This window comes from Parasteatoda tepidariorum, chromosome 4 (genome assembly GCF_043381705.1).
Source record: "Parasteatoda tepidariorum isolate YZ-2023 chromosome 4, CAS_Ptep_4.0, whole genome shotgun sequence".
Classification (NCBI taxonomy): domain Eukaryota; kingdom Metazoa; phylum Arthropoda; class Arachnida; order Araneae; family Theridiidae; genus Parasteatoda; species Parasteatoda tepidariorum.
Window position 1 is genome coordinate 42,790,928 of NC_092207.1, and position 17,347 is coordinate 42,808,274.

General features: G+C 31.0%; 1 protein-coding gene across 1 annotated transcript in view; it reads right to left on the bottom strand.

The window, feature by feature from the left end:
- The window catches only part of LOC107437991 (netrin receptor UNC5C), a 347,353-nt gene extending 330,352 nt beyond the window's left edge, over positions 1–17,001 (bottom strand). The window contains exon 1 of the mRNA XM_043038737.2: positions 16,702–17,001. The gene's annotated coding sequence lies outside the window, so the exon portion shown is untranslated. The remainder of the gene's footprint in view (positions 1–16,701) is intronic.
- Between the last annotated feature and the right edge of the window lie 346 nt (positions 17,002–17,347).

Sequence of the window (17,347 nt, forward strand, 5' to 3'; positions counted from 1 at the left end):
AAGTTCCTTAACCTCTTATTAAAAGAGGGGGTGTTGGACTGACGTATCCAAGCAAGACGGACAAATAGAACGACAAACCAATATTTCTCTTAGAAGTCGTTTATTATTTTATTTTTTAAAAAATCCAATTAATGTTCTTAAGGGTAGTTGGAACTCAAATAAAAAAAATGTCTTTTCCCCCCTCCTCCCGATGCCAACCACACCCACAACGGTGGTTATGAATGAAAGTCGGGTTATCCAGCGTGAAAACGAACCGATAAAGATGCCAGATCTCTTTCTGAAGATGAATGGGATGAAGAAGAGATTCTTGAAGGGGTGGAGAAAGAAAAGATTTTTCTCCCACGCGACGAAGGGGTAATTAAAAGGATAGGGTTTGGCGTTGAGTGTATGTCCTTTGATTTTTGTTGGATCGAAAAATCCTTTCTTCATTCCTTCCCCTTCCTGTTTTGTCATCCTGAATTTTTTTTATTTTCTATGACTAAACCTCTGACGTGTGGTTACTCATACGACAATAATTAAATATTGAAAGAAAAAAACTACATTTTTGTTGAGTCTCGACTTTGGTTTTGAAGCTATTGTTATTCAAATATAGTTTTTAATAACGCTTTCATAGCTTGGTAAGTCGTGTTATGGTAATGTAGTGGTTAAGGTGTTATAGTTTGGTAATGTAGTTTGATAAATCTATTTTCAATTCGGCAAATTGACAACTAATGTGTGCAACTTATGGTAATGTAGTGGTTAAGGTGCTATGGTTTGGTAATATAGTTTGGTAAATCTATTTTCAATTCAGCAAATTGACTACTAATGTATGTAACTTATGGTAATGTAGTGGTTAAGGTGTTATGGTTTGGTAATGTAGTTTGGTAAATCTGTTTTCAATTCGACAAATTGACAACTTTTCGACATCGATATTTTTATGTGACGAACTGACAAACTTAAGTCTTGATTAGCTTATGAGCTACTGAAAACATCACAATAAAACCGATTTAAAAACGAAGTAAAGGAAAGAAATAGACTTACGAGTTTGTAAATAATTAACCTTCTCTGTAAATAAAATATTATATCACTAAACCTCTGACGTGTGGTTACTCATACGACAATAATTAAATATTGAAAGATAGAAACTACGTTTTTGCAGACTCTCGACTTTGGTTTTGAAGCTATTGTTATTCAAATATAATTTTGAATAGCACTTTTATAGTTTGGTAAGTCGTGTTATGGTAATGTAGTGGTTAAGGTGTTATGGTTTGGTAATGTAGTTTGGTAAATCTGTTTTCAATTCGGCAAATTGGCAACTAATGTATGTAACTTATGGTAATGTAGTGGTTAAGGTGTTATGGTTTGGTAATGTAGCTTGGTAAATCTGTTTTCAATTCGGCAAATTGCCAACTTTTATGCATCAATATTTTTGTATGACGAACTGACCAAGTCTTGATTAGCTTATGAGCTCCTAAAAACATCACAATAAAAACGATTTAGAAACGAAGGAAAGGAAAGAAATAGACTTACGAGCTTGTAAATATTTAACCTTTTCTGTAAACAAAATATGATATGACTAAACCTGTGACGTGTGGTTACTCATACGACAATAATTAAATCTTGAAAGATAAAAACTACATTTTTGCAGACTCTCGACTTCGGTTTTGAAGCTATTGTTATTCAAATATAGTTTTTAATAACACTTTTATAGTTTGGAGTCGTGTTATGGTAATGTAGTGGTTAAGGTGTTATGGTTTGGTAATGTAGTTTGGCAAATTTGTTTTCAATTCGGCTAATTGACAACTGTTCTACATCGATGTTTTTATGTGACGAACTGACAAAGTCTTGATTAGCTTATGAGTTCCTAAAAACATCACAATAAAAACGATTTAAAAACGAAGGAAGGGAAAGAAATAGACTTATGAGTTTGCAAATAATTAACCTTTTTTGTAAATAAAATATGAGAGGATTGGTAATCCAAATAATATGTGGATAAATACATAATTAATTTCATATAATATGTTAATAAATAATCTGATCCATCAGCACATTCACACTTTTATCACAATTCAGAATTAGTTTTGTTCAGATAACTACAGTGGTAATAATAGAATTACTTAATTGTAAGTATTTCAACCCATAATCTTTTTGTCTTAGTACGAGTATTTAGATAGTCAAAATATCTCAAGTTTCGTACAAAATAAGTATTGAAGATTTTACGCGTGTAAACAACGCCATAAATTGAAATGCTTGCAATTTTGAGAATTGTGATTTTGATACGCGAATCAGATTCTGCGCATTAAAAGGTTTAAAAAAGAACTCACGACTTGGAACAAAAAAGGTAGGGGTACTGTCAAGGGAATTTAGTGAGTACAATGTAACTTTTTGAACTATTTTGGTATTCTTCAATATATTACATCATAGGCAAAAAATAGATTATCAATCCTTGTCTTAAATAACCACGTGGAAGGCGATGTCTTTTTTTTTAACAAATTCACTGCTAAATTTGGAAATAATGCAATACTAACCTAAAAAATATTGTTTATTTTTCTTTTGATAACCTAATCTTATATGATTTTTATAGTTTACTTTTTTTAATGTAAACCACTGATAATGCATAGGAGCAATAACAGCAAATTGCAGAAACATTAATAACAGATTGATGCTTTCATTGGAATCTGGAACGTAAATTAAATTTCTTGAATGGCAAAATTTTTTTACTCGTGTAATTTTTCTAAAACCTATGAACTGATATGTTTCAATCTAAAGCTAATTATTAAATTCTTTTGAACAGTGCACCTTTTCTGCATAGAAAATAGATAAAACTATTGAATAATAAGGTACACAATTTTTTACTTCTAAAATTGACATAATTTTAAATGAAAAAATACAAAATTGGAAAATAATCAGTCAAATAGTATCTGAGTTATAAAATTTCGGAAAGGCTGTATTTTTATATTTTTATTTCTCAATAACTGTTAGACAGATTGTGTTCAAATCCATGGTTCAAATCTTGCATTTTGCTATTTTAAATTACATAGCTTAAAATTACATAACTAGTTTATAATTTATTTAATAATAAGGATAATACGAAAATAACAATTTATGTAACTTACAATTTAATTTTTTTTCAACCATCGTTAAAGATACTAATTCGTCAAAATTACTTTTTATATGATAGTACTTTTATAAAGGATTTTTTTAATGGTGAAAATAAAGTATTCAATTCACTTGAAAAGTTTTTGGCGAAATGTGCAAAAAAAGGAATGAACATTAACATCCAAACTTTAAACCACTTTCTTGGCTAAATTATTGGAGCTATATTTGCTAGACTGCTGCTGCCCCCCCCTTTCAATTTTGTTACTCAAAAATTCTAAACCGTTTTTTTTTTTTTTTTTTTTTGAAGCATTCTATGTTTTGTGTCTTATTCTATAAATTAACTAATTGCTAGCATTAATAGTTCGTCATATTTAATGTCAACCCTCGAACCATTAAAATTGGCACTTAGTTTGTGAAATCCGTTCATTAATTTAAAAGTTATTCAGAGTGATATTTTTTTCGCATTACTTCGTTTAAACGTCTGAAACCACTAAAAACTACATCTTCAAAGGTGATGTCCCGAACATTTTTTTATTTTGGTCTCACAATAAAATTATTTTCTCCTCTTCAATCCACTTGGCAAAAGTGTAGTTCCTGAAATTTAATTTTATTATTTTAATTTTTCAAACTACACATTGAATAAATACGATATTTCTTCGGAATCAAGCCATCAGAAACTAAATAATATAAATCAGAAACAAGATTGCCATCGAAACTATCACTATTCAATCATTTTAAACAGCAAGAAGTAACTAACTACCAAACCTTGATTGAATTTCATCTTTTAACTTTGAGATAAATTGTTCTCTTTCATTTATTTCGATTGTAATGACTGAAAATTGAAAGAATCCATTTGTCATAGACGGATATAACTGAAGCGAGCACTGAAAATTCGATTCTGCAGCTACAACGAGAAAATTGAATTGTCTTCCATTAGTGAACCTTTAAGTGGATTGTTCTGAAGCGCTTAGCTTTTCCATCGCTTTTAAATTAGAAACTGAACGGCTTTTTTGAACTCGAAAACTATAACATCCATCGTGTTTTGTTACTTTTTAAGTATTTTTACGAACAGGTACTGAAGTATTGATTTATCCTGGAAAATTTCTCTTGTTCAAATTATGTAGAATCGCTTAACTTTTCTCGTTTATCTTCAGAGAGCTTTTCAAAGTAATCTAGATGATAATGAAGTCGAAAAAAGGCGAAGAAATATTAACGAGCATTGTTTAACGAAATATAATAGTCTGAAATAATAGTACTAGTTTAATTGGGCATAAAAAATGAATGCAAATATAAAATCAAGGTGAAATATTCTTAAGCTTTAAATATTTAGTATTGTTGAAAAAAAAATTTATTTTTGGAATGGAGCAGAGCGCAGTAATCATACTTTCCATGAAACAAAAAAATTTTAACTATATTTTTGTTCTTTGGAAAGGATTCTTATTGTGAAATAAAAAATAGAAGCTCTAAGTAAATATTTCTCAACAAAAAATAGTCTTTATCACATTTTGTGTGACTTTTCCAAATGAAATCATACAGAAGCAAAGTGAAGTCATAGTTTTAATAGAATAGAAATATTTTAATAACATAAATATATTGTCAAATTTTAAATGAATTAAAAAATTTAGAGCCAATTTTTCGTCAAACTTAAATCCATTACATTTTAGAGTACAATATAAAATGATAACAAGCTTATGTTCTGAAAATAGGCTTGAGTTTTCAGCTGTATCTGCTATAAAAATGTCTTAAATTGGGTTGTATGACAATTAAAAAAGGAAATCAACGTGATATAACATTTAAAAAAAAGCAATCATTTTTATATCATAAATATATTTTGTAATTTTAGACAACACAAAAAAAATGTAGAGCCTTACATTTGCCTCTTTTTTCTCATCAAAATTATGTCTTCTACATTTTAGCGTGCAATGTAACATAACAGTTCGGGAAAGAAAACTTTATTTTTTCAGTTGTATCTTTTACAAAAGTATCCGTACGTAAAATGAAGCTGTAGTCAGTTTTCGTTCTTAATATCATCATCAAATACAAAACTTACTGCAATTAGTCACGCTTTTTACCATTAAAACTAACGGTACTCTCGTGATAGACACAAAGCAACTTTAATAGAAGGGACTGGAATCATTTTAATTGTATTTACTCACTCATACCAGAGCAATAACTTTCAACTCACAGTAATGAATAAAAGCGACCTCACGCAAATTCGTCAACTTTATTCACCTGCCCACAAACAATTCCCTCTCCAAAACTGTAAATATTATTCTTAGGGGAAACTCTGAAGTAGTCTAGTCCACAGTTTGCACAGACAAGCACAACTTCATCCAAGTTGTTTAGAAAGGGAAATACTTGTGTGTTTATACTGTCGACAATCTCTTTCTCTGTGTGTTTACTGTCTAGAAGCTTTCGTGGGAAAGCCATTAAAGCTTTTTTTTTTACGAAGATTCCACTTTAGTATTCCCGATAACAGATGTCTTGAGCAATCAATGTACATTTAGCCTTATATTTAAATTTTGTAATCATATTAAGTGTTTGTATTAATATTTTATTGTATTTAAGGCCATCTAAATATATGGAATTACATATTTAAAAATTTTTTTTTTTGTTTAATTCTTAAATTCATATTTAAACCTTTATTTGTTTACTAATAAAATTATCCATTTAATCTTTTTATCAGGAAATATTTGTAACGGAAATCAAATTCTGTAAATAGATTATCTATATTTGACTACTTAATACACTCAAGGCCATTATAGGTTTATCTAAGTGGTGCAAATTTCGCCCTATCAGAAAATCAAATTTTAAATCTGTAGTTGCATTTCTGTGGTCTGTAGAGCGTCCCACACGGTATTTTTTACAACAAGTCTTAACAGTTAAAAATTTTCGAATCCAACATCGAATATTTATAATTTTTTTATTCCTCGTATTCCCCGTACATTTGTCTACACACCTTCGATGATCAAATTTATAATATGTTTTTATTAAATTAACTATGATTATATTTTAAGATTTTTAATGTCGAATTTATCTACACAGAAACAACCTGAAAAGGTCAAAACTGGCCTTTTTAAGTATGCAGCAATATTCAGTCTTTCTAGTGTTGACCAGATTACGTGGTTATTATTTATAATATCCTATCCGCAGCTCCGAAAGGAATACTGCGCAATGGTCCTTAAAAAATCTGAGTAAGGAATACCGGTCAAGTGTATGCCTGCCAATGACCCTTTATCATAAAAAACATCAATGTAGGAGATACCGAATAATGGTCCACTTATCCCTGCCGGCTGAATAAAAACACATGGAGATAACCAAAAATTTATGTCCTTCTTATTAAAGTAAATAATATATGTCAATGAACTTGTCGCACAAAAATGTTACTTTCCACTAATGCTAATAAATTACAATCGCATTGATTAAATGTACGAAATAATTAAAATTTCACGCTCCCAGTTTGCTTGTTTTTACATTGTATACAATTCCTGGGCAATTTCAGAAATGTTTCCTCACTTCTATCTCTAATAGTTTATTTTGGCTGTTATATACAACTGTCTTTCCTACCTCGCCAGCCACTTATTTATTTAATTATATTTAAGAACAGGAAGCTCTTCTAGCATGCATGCCCTCTAGAAATAAAGTCAATAATAGCAGGATAACTTAAAATATTCTAATCTTATCTTTTTGATGATCAATATGATAAAACTCTGATTAAATCATCTTCATTCTAAAGAAATAAATTAGATTTTTAGGAAATGAAATGATGCTATAGGCATTACTCAATAAGAGTGACTAAACCAAATGAAAAATCAATAACAGCATTTTCGATATTCTTTTTGATTCCTAATTATTTTTGAGCAAACTAAATAATCATTAAAGCGCTTTAAATTGAAGTTAATCGAAGTTTTCCTCGTAGAACTAGGATTTATTTTTTCCAATAATGATTATCACACTGCATCTAAAATTACAAATTGAATTACATAATGATGTTTATGAAATGCTACGTTATAATGATACTATTGCTTATACAGGCGCTTTTAAAGCATATAAAGAAAATGAAAGTAGATAGCTTTTGTACATACCGAGAATAATTTCGATTAGAATGAAAGTTTCGACTGAGATCTGCAAGTGTTTATTCATAAATACACGAACTGATAACAAATCTTAAATATTTTAGTGAAATACTAATTCAAGACTTGATTCTAAATGATATTTTTATGAATTTAGAAACATCAGTCTTAAAAAATATCACCAGCAGCAGAAAGTTGTTACAAAACACATTTTTCTTTCTAATAATCTTCTTATGTAATAACCTGGCACGAAACGATAAGTTCCAGACATACAAACGACGACTATTCAATGCATTTTAAGTCAAAATTTTGTGCTTTCTTAGAATTTCGCATGGTGCAGTAAGAATCATCAGGAGCGGCGGATTTTAGAGGCTAATTTAAGCAGGAAATAAACACAAAGTCACTATAGCCATGAAATCTTCGAAGCCAGGAAGGATTGAATTGGAAGAGCAGACGGACATTTTTTGAAACTGTGTTCTTCCGTTTTTTCAGAGTTGGCTTAATGTAAAGTGTTGTGGTGAACGAGTTTACTGGAAAAGTTTGAAATCTGAGCTTTAATATAAGACGTTGAAATAAATTATTGCTTAACTTAAAATAATGTAATATATTGAATTTAAAATAAGAAATATATTGGCTAAATTTAAAATAAGGTCTGATGTCATCATAAGTGATGATTTTGTCATGATTTGAAATGATAAAACAGTTTTTTTTTTCTGGATCTTCTATTCCCCACTCGGTACTCAATTCTTCAACAAAGTTTTTCAGCTGTCCAATGCTTAGCCTTAAGGATTATTCGCAATTTGGTTCAACAATAGAAACTCACGAAGCAAAATCGCACCAGAACAAATATCAACGCACCTCTGATATTTTGTTCATATGAGATTCTGTCTTGGAGATAAAAACTACATGTAATTTTTCACTTCTTCTTTACGTTTTAACATAATGCAATATGCAGTTCATACTTTATGATAAAAGCTTATTTTTAACGGAAAACTATTTTGAAACGTTCATGGACAGATGGTTTATCACAAAAAACTGAATCACCAAGCATATATGCCGGTTCAACCACTTTGCTAAATATCCCCAGAATTTAATCATCCGTGATTAAAGCACCAACTTGTACCTTAATCAACCAAGACTTTAGTGTTGGCCAACTACACTAAATGCCAACTGAATTCTAAAGCTTCAAAATATTTTCCATTGGATTAAAATTATCTATATTGGTTTCAAAATGATAACTTTCAAAAGATAATTAAAAGAAATCAAATCTTCAGTATTCAAAGTACCTTACAAACAATAAAAAAATCTAGAATATGATCCAGAATATTCATCAATGGAAAGGCAATAACCAAGATTGAAAGCATTGTATGAACATCAATTTCACCATTATAAATTCGCTTGCAGTTTCTTTCGTCTAAAAATAAAACGTTTGCCCTTATCCATATTAAATTAAAAATAACCTAGCGCATTCAAAATTAGGCAATAACCATCAGTGTTAGTATACCTCTAATGAAATATTCCGCTCTTGTCATTGCCATAATCCTGCTGATAAAACGCCTACCACGAATCCCAACCAATAACCTTAACCAACCAAGCCTTTAGTGTTGTGACAAATGCCAACTGAATTCTTAAGCTTTAAAATACTTTCTATTGGATTAAAATTATCTATATTGGTATCAAAATGATAACTTTCAAAAGATAATCAAAAGAAATCAAATCTTCAGTATTCAAAATACCTTGCAATAAAAAGATCTAGAATATTCATCAATAGAAAGACAATAACCTAGATAGAAAGTATTACATGAACATACATTTTACCATTATAAATTCGCTTGCAATTTTTTTCGTCTAAAAATAAAACGTTTGCCTTCATTCATATTAAATGAAAAATAACCAGCGCATTCAAAATGAGGCAATAACCATCAGTGTTAGTATAACCTCTAATAAAATATTCCGCTCTTGTCATCCGAAGCGCTTTGCCACAATCCTGCTGACAAAACGCCAGCTACGAATCCCAACCAATAACCTTAACCAACCAAGACTTTAGTGTTGTGACAAATGCCAACTGAATTCTTAAGCTTTAAAATACTTTCTATTGGATTAAAATTATCTATATTGGTATCAAAATGATAACTTTCAAAAGATAATTAAAAGAAATCAAATCTTAAGTATTCAAAATACCTTGCAATAAGAAGATCTAGAATATTCATCAATAGACAAAGACAATAACCTAGATAGAAAGTACTGCATGAACATGCATTTTACCATTATAAATTCGCTTCGTCTAAAAATAAAACGTTTGCCGTTATCCATATTAAATGAAAAATAACCTAGCGCATTCAAAATGAGGCAATAACCATCAGTGTTAGTATAACCTCTAATGAAATATTCCGCTCTTGTCATCCAAAGCGCTTTGCCACAATCCTGCTGACAAGACGCCAGCCACGAATCCCAACCAATAAATACGTTAAGACCATCCTTCCTTCGTACAAATTACCCCAAAAGTCAGGTCACATTTGCCATCTTTATGTCTTTATAGTCTTACCCCGAAGAGAAAGACTGGCTTGGCTGTAATCTTCGCGACTTCGGTCCCTAATCACAGTCATCACGGGTCCTGGTCTGGCTTCTCTTTTATGATGGAAGCCATCAATAACTATCATGGCCTAATCGGGGGGAAACGGATAGATCCGAGAGATTATTGAGAAAAATGGATTTTATAGAATTGTATTGGTACCCTTACTCTCATCCCTGTTTGTGTCATGATCCCTCATCGACTCGGTAAGGGATGGAATTGCTTATTTCAGCTTGGAATGTAAACGTTTTGTTGCATTGCCCCTATGATTGACATTGGACCGACAAAAATATTAACACTGTTTTTTGCGGAATCGAACAATATGCGCTGTTGACAGGCGTCATTTGTTGAAGTTGTTTTCGTCTATTTCGAAATAGATTTAAGGTTAGTGATTTGGAATAAAGGGAGGGGGGATATGAAATTATACTGAACTTTCTTCATTAATAGTATTTTCCATCACTTTTCTGGACCATTATTGATCTCATTGTTAAACTAAGCTGAATTTGAAATGTTTAAAAAAAATGCCTCTTTAAATTTGGAAATCCTTCAAATTTCCGGATTGAGAACAATAGTAAGTTAGTTATATGAAACCAATTTATTCTGCCATTGATTTAAAGGGGGCAGTTTTCTTTTAAACTGTCAACAGCTTGTTATGGTTGCAATCATTCTTAAATTCACTAAAATAACTGTCAGCAGAATTATTTTACTAAATCAGCTACGATGGAAATTTGGACATTTTTAAGTAATTTTTTTTAAAACGATTTTGACACCTGTAATTATATTTAGATTCAATATCAATCAATAATTCTTTACTTACTTAGTATTTTGGTTGCTTTTACGATATTATTTAAAATAAAATGCCAACAGAAAAAAATTGCATTTTTTTAAAAAGAAAAACCCTATAATTTTTTAAACAGCAATGAATTGAATAAACTCTGAAAAGGACATGCATTTATAAAATACTGAATTAGTACTTCCTTTCGCGCTTTTTAAACTTACAAAAAATAGCTTAATAGCTAATTAAAAAATATGTTTCCCCACTAGCTATTTTCAGCGCTTATAACAGTTTTTAGTTTTCATTTCAATGAAAACCATAATTCGGTTTATTTTCTTCATCTTCAGATCATGTTTATACACCAAAAACAAATTCATAAAAAGTCTAGATTCAAACTCCAGGGCTACGAATTCAACTACCAGATATAAAACCTAATTTAAGATTACTGATGATAAGAAGTTGGAAAAATGTTCATTCTTCCCATCAATATTTTCAAAACAGAGCAGTCTATTATAGGTTAATACGTTCGCAATTGTCTCGATAAACTTCAGCAGAAAGTGGAGGTTCCGTCTTAAGAATGGTGATCATTTAGGGTTCATTAGCCGGAGCAAAAAAATTACGAACCACTGCGCTGTTGTCGTTGTCATCGGTCATTAAACCAGAGGCGGTGCGATTGTTCTTGTTTTTCAATGTCGCCATCTATGGTGTAGAATTAGACTTCTGTCACACAGGTTTATAGGGAGAACCCATGCATACATCCACAGATCGTAATTTTGACCTGAACCAGAACACGATCAATCTCCAATTAAGTACCCCCAAAGGTATTGATTTGTCATGGAAGCATGGAGGACTTTGTGACCCGAAAGATTTAACTTGCACCAATCACCATTTACTATATGGGAGTCTTCGGCCGGCTGGATTCGAACTCCCGTTCTCACAAACGGAAGTCCAGCGCCTGCCAACCAGGCTATCCCGGCCTAACCACTGCGCTTAACTGTTTTAATTAAATTACCATGAGGTGAAGTTCACTGCTCAGGTATATTGCCGTACAAAAGAAAAATCAACATAAGCGACAAAAAAATCCAAATTGAGAATTGTATATATTTGGATTCTCTGTATGTTAAACTGCATGCGTGTGTCGCAAAAATAGTTTTTTCAAAAATAAATTTTATTTTATCGGTTTTTTGAAATTCTATTAAAGCGTTCTTAGCATTAGCAGTAGAAAGAAAAAAGTTGTCAAGCTACTTTCCTCGGAATCTACTGTGGAGCACCTTTTTTTTTTCAATTGCACGGCAGTATTCTGGCCCTTTATTCTAGTTAAGGCATAAATAAACATGAACTAGTAACTTATGGATCTAATCAGAAAGACTATTCTAAATTAATAGAATTTTACATTTATAAAATACTACGAAAGCTGAGCTTCACACAATCACTCCATTACAGTATCATGCAAATAATATATTTTATTTTGAAACTATGAAAGCACCATTACATAAAAAATAAATATTTAAAGATTAAAACAACAGACTACAAATTTTAAACTCAGACTACAAATTTCTTTTCGACTAAATAAAATCATGATAAAAGACGTAATCTGAACTATTCATAAAAAATTAATTTTAAATTGCTTTTAAGTTATTTTTTAAGGACGAAAAACTGGAGTGAGACCCCTCTTACAAAAATTTTTGTGTACTCATGTAATGTAGTCTGCTTTTTAATGATAAATGAATAATGGTTGAGATGCAAAAACGGGCTTGATAATACAGACTAGTTAATAAATAGTGAAATAATGTACGCATTAATAACATTCCGACAAAAAAGATCATTATGGTCCATTTTTTGTAGTTTTTCTTTTAAGCGATTTTCAGTTCAATAGAAAATGGCACCTCTCCAAAACTATTTCTTATATTTCCTTTTGGTCGAATTTCCATCTTCCTTGGTATAACAAATTATTCTACAATTATATAGTTTAAGCTTTTTTTAAAAATTTTTAAAGCTTTTAAAAATTTATTTTTATTGCTGAATATGAATGCAGTATTCTTCCATACTTTAACAATACTTGAAGACAACAACGAAATGAGATTCCTTGAAAAAAGATAATGAAATGTGCAAATTTCTCAACACTACAATGTTGTTTTAGTTTGAGGAAAGAGAAAAATTCAAGAATCAGCCAAAATTAGAATAAAAGAAAACAGCGAAATAATAATAGTGAATATTAACAGCGAATAATTATATTCGCAAAAATAGTGATTTTTAATACTGCATTAATATAACAGCCAAAGCAAAATATATCAATACAATAGCGTGACGAGCATCAAAAAGGGGTGGGGAAGAAACCGATTTTTAAAACTAAATTTATTCAAGCAAAAATCATAAAAATTTAAGGAAAATGCAAGATACAAATTAAAAACACACAAGAACATTTATAAAAGAAGAAAGCAGAGGATATACTTATCAATATCTTGCAAAAATGATTTAGAAGTATTTTCATATTTTATTTTACTTCAAGTTTTTTTTTTCGGCTATTCTTCTTTCATTTCAAACTCATTTACGATTTTTTTTTTCATTTTTTAGAGACATAGATGCATTATAAATAGTAATTATTATCTTAGAATAATCATTCTTTATTTTGTAATCTCTTTGAAGAGAGTCTGCACGCATGTTTCATCAAAATTTATTGTATTTCTAATTATATTACGTTCAATTATACATATACACCGAAGAGCCATTAGATTATGACCAGCCTGCTAATAACATGTAGGACGACCTTTAGCCCTCAAAACTGCTAGCACCCTCCGTGTCATTGATTCCACAAGGTTGATAGGTAGTCTGATGTATCTGGTACCAAGCCCTCGCCAACTGATCCTGCAATTCCCTTACATTGCGAGGGGATAACTTGGCAGCACGAATTTGGTTTTCCAAGTAGGACCACAAATGCTCTATTGGATTAAGGTCAGGTGAATTTGGAGGCCAAGACATGACTTGAAAGTCACTGGAATGTTCCTCGAACCAATCCATGACCATTCGACCCTTATGACATGGTGCATTATCCTGTTGGTAAACACCACACCCCGCAGGAAAAACTGTTGCCATGAATTGGCGAACCTGGTCTGCAACTGTGTTCAAGTAGCTTACAGACGTCAGGGATTGTTCTATGAGGATTATGGGTCCTAATGTACCCCATGAACACATTGTTCCTGGGCGAGAAACCATGAAAACCTGGGCTAGCCCATTGTTATAGATGAAGGGTGGTTATAATGTAATGGCTCTTCTGTGCATATGTTACTGCGAATGACCAAAATTGGTGGTTATTAACTTCCACCGGTGAATGTTGTCAATCACTTAATCGCTTTGGTAAATGTCTGAAATATATACTGGGTCTATTTAAGTGCCACTAATCGGCATACATTTGTCCGGTATATATATATATATATNGATGGGACACAGTTCCCCCGTCATGTATATATATATATATATATATATATTCACAATGCACGAAATTTACAATAAAACTTACACTTCCTGCATTTTTGACTCAAAAAATAATATATATGAATAGTCTTCATGAATAAATCTCAAAAATAATTCCAGACAGAGTTTGCATGTCCTTCGTATGCATCGAAAAATAAAGCTTTAATATTAATATAGCCGGGAGGAGAGATTACTGCTTTCTAAAATAGTTCACGATTGAATTATCTGTAGCAGTTTGGTAAATAAAATGTCGACCGAAATTTCAATAATAGCTTCTAAAGTTCGAATAAATAACTGGGTGGAGTAAGTTATGTGCTCATAATGGAAGGTGCATCACGATACTCTTGGGGAAAAGCCAGAGGACTTTATCCTATGCTTTATGGGACAGGGTTTCAAATTTTCTTCAAAAACCACGGAGGAAAGCTAGTTTAATTTTTAAAGTCATTTTAGTTTAGCTTTTTCTATCAAAAGCTTGTTTCTGTGTCAGAATAATGATACTTAATAATGATTAATAATTTTTAGTCAAGCTATCTCCCGAATAAGAATGATTTATTTAATTTTGAATTAAATAGATCAAAAGCATGCATAGTCTTTACTGCTTTAATAAATATTATAAACTGAGCCTGATGCAAAAAAATTAAATAATGGAGAAAAAACCATTAGCATATCTCGGGTTCTTGTGACTTTTGTTTGCCTCTGAATGCATACCTCTTGATAATTTAAAAAGTTTTGTATAAATTGTTTTCAGTCTTTTTTTTACTGTAGTTGTCATAGCAGCTATGTTATAAAGTTTTAATGTACCATTTAAAGCTAGCGTCATTTTACAATACATGTCCCCAAATGATCGAAATATAAAAAAATAATCAATATAATTTACTTTTTTAAATAATTAAAATGAACATTTTAATTTGACATACAGTGTAAAAAAATTTCTTGTAAGAAACTTAATTTTTTATAAAAAACTGCATAAAGCATTCTTGTAAAAATATTTATTCCATAATATTGAAATAGTATGAGTAAATTTCAAATCCATATATTTTCCAAGAAAAATATTTTTAAATTAGGTTTCAAATTTTTAAAATCCAACAAATTTTAATCATGAAATGTTAACTTATTGCCCAAAATATGCAGTGATATCTCTTATTTATTCAAAAGTAATAATTTAAAATAATTAGACTTATTTTAAATAATGCAGCAAGGTTGGAAATTGATTAAAAAAATTAAAAATCAATTACTGGAAGATAAATTTGAAAAAAAAAATATTTATGGGGATGAGTAAATGCTATCTGGAAAAAAAATTCTTCAATTGTACATAATTTACAAAACTCCTGGTGTAGTTAACATCATCAACATTCAAAAGTTAACATGGGCTGCTGGACATCTTGGAATTAATGACGCTTGGGCTACTAAAAAGTTTTCATAAGTACAAACTAATCATTGCAGAATTGCTTAAACAACTGCATAATCTTGCTATAATTTATATTTTGAAAAAAACTCAACAATTTTGTTGTAACTTATCCCACTAGTAAAGACCAGCAAACCTGTTATGGTAAATAATAGTAGGGAATTTTTAAGGCAGAGAGTGCATTTCTTATTTTTTCAGTGGCGCCATCTATGATAAAGAATATGACTTCAGTCATACTCACGTCACAGCCCGTTTTTCAAGAAGGATCCATTCATTCATTCACCGAGTGTAATTTTGACCTGAAGCAAAGAAGGATCAATATCCAATTCAGTAACCCTTACTTCTCTTAACACCTATTTCAATTTGTTATGCGAAATTGGAGCACTTTGTGACCCCTACCGATTAGCACTAGCCACCATTTAATTCTCATTAATTCTTCGGCTGACAAGATTCGAACCCTCGAACACGAACCCAACGTCCTACCAACTACGCTATCAGCGCATAAAACTTCATGGAATATCTGAACTCGCTTTTTTTCTTTGCTTTAAATTAATAATGTTGGACAAATAGAATTTGTTATGAAGCATTTCTCCCACGGCATAACGTCCTCTTCACTTCTCTTAACACCTATTTCAATAAAGATATAAGCCTTAACTTTTGCATGTATGATCCAGCCAATAAGCATGGTGCTTTTTAAACTTATACAAAATAAGCACTCATAAGCGTTGATTAGTTCAAACATGGATACTGTTGACTTGCTGAATGCTATTACATTGATCAGAGAATTATCTAGAAAGACTTCCAACTAAAACTGGAGAATCCAGTAATTTCCTTCTTACTCTCATTTACAACGCTTCTAACTGTTATTTGATGTTTATAACGAAAACAGCCTTTTTCTTAAATGAATAAAAAAGTAAATGATGCATTCTTACATTTTAATGAGTCTTGTGTAAATCACACCAAATAAATAATATGCTGTTGAATGTATGATGTGAATGTGTGATTTCCTCTTACCCCTTCCTATTCCTTATTATTTAATCATTGTATCTAGTGTTGAGATGGTTCATCAAGTGTGTAAAAATGCTTTTTAAATACTTTATTAAACTAATTTAATAACACCTTTTATATTGTGAAATTATTATTCGCATTTAAGGTTTTCATAAAAATATCTCAAATTCTATCTCCAAATCTAAGTTTTGCATAAAATAATAAAATAAAAATTTGTAAACACATTAATTTCCAATAATCAAACATTTAAAAAAAATTTTACATGACAAAAGAAATTGAATGACTAATAATTACCATGCTTGATACAAGACTAACTTACATGATGCATGTCCAATAAAACAATTCTAGATCAGAAGCATCTCCGCTCTGATGGCTTAGCTGTTTTGAACACAATGAAAGTTTTTTGCCCGATCTGAGCAAACCTTTCATCAAAACATATTGTGTTTGGTAAACATATAACTTTGTCAAACACAAATCACTAAAATTAAAATCTCATCGTTATAACTATTATCACTTACAATCACACATCACAAAACTACAATATAACTTAAGATTATTTAACGAATGTTGAATTATCTAGAATTTCAAAACAAACTATTCTTCCTTCATCTGCGATGGGTCCCGCAGTGGACTGATCGTTAAGATACGGTTCCCAGCAGAAAGCATCACTGGCTGCAGTCAGTGTGCGGGTGGGTGACCACTTGGATCAGTCTGCGTAGGGACCGATGGTTGTGCGGTATTGGTCCTCGTTAAACTGTTCTACCATAAAGTGCTCGCAATCGCGTGTAAGTCTTCGGGCTACCGAAGCGGGGTTGCCATCTACTCTGCAGAGCATCAAATTGTGATGGCATGTTGTGATGGCACGGATCATCCTCAGGGATGTTTCCCAGACCGTCATTAATAGCCCATTGTGCAGCTCTAGTGCGACGTAAATGAACTACAACAACAAATCATTTGCGATGGTT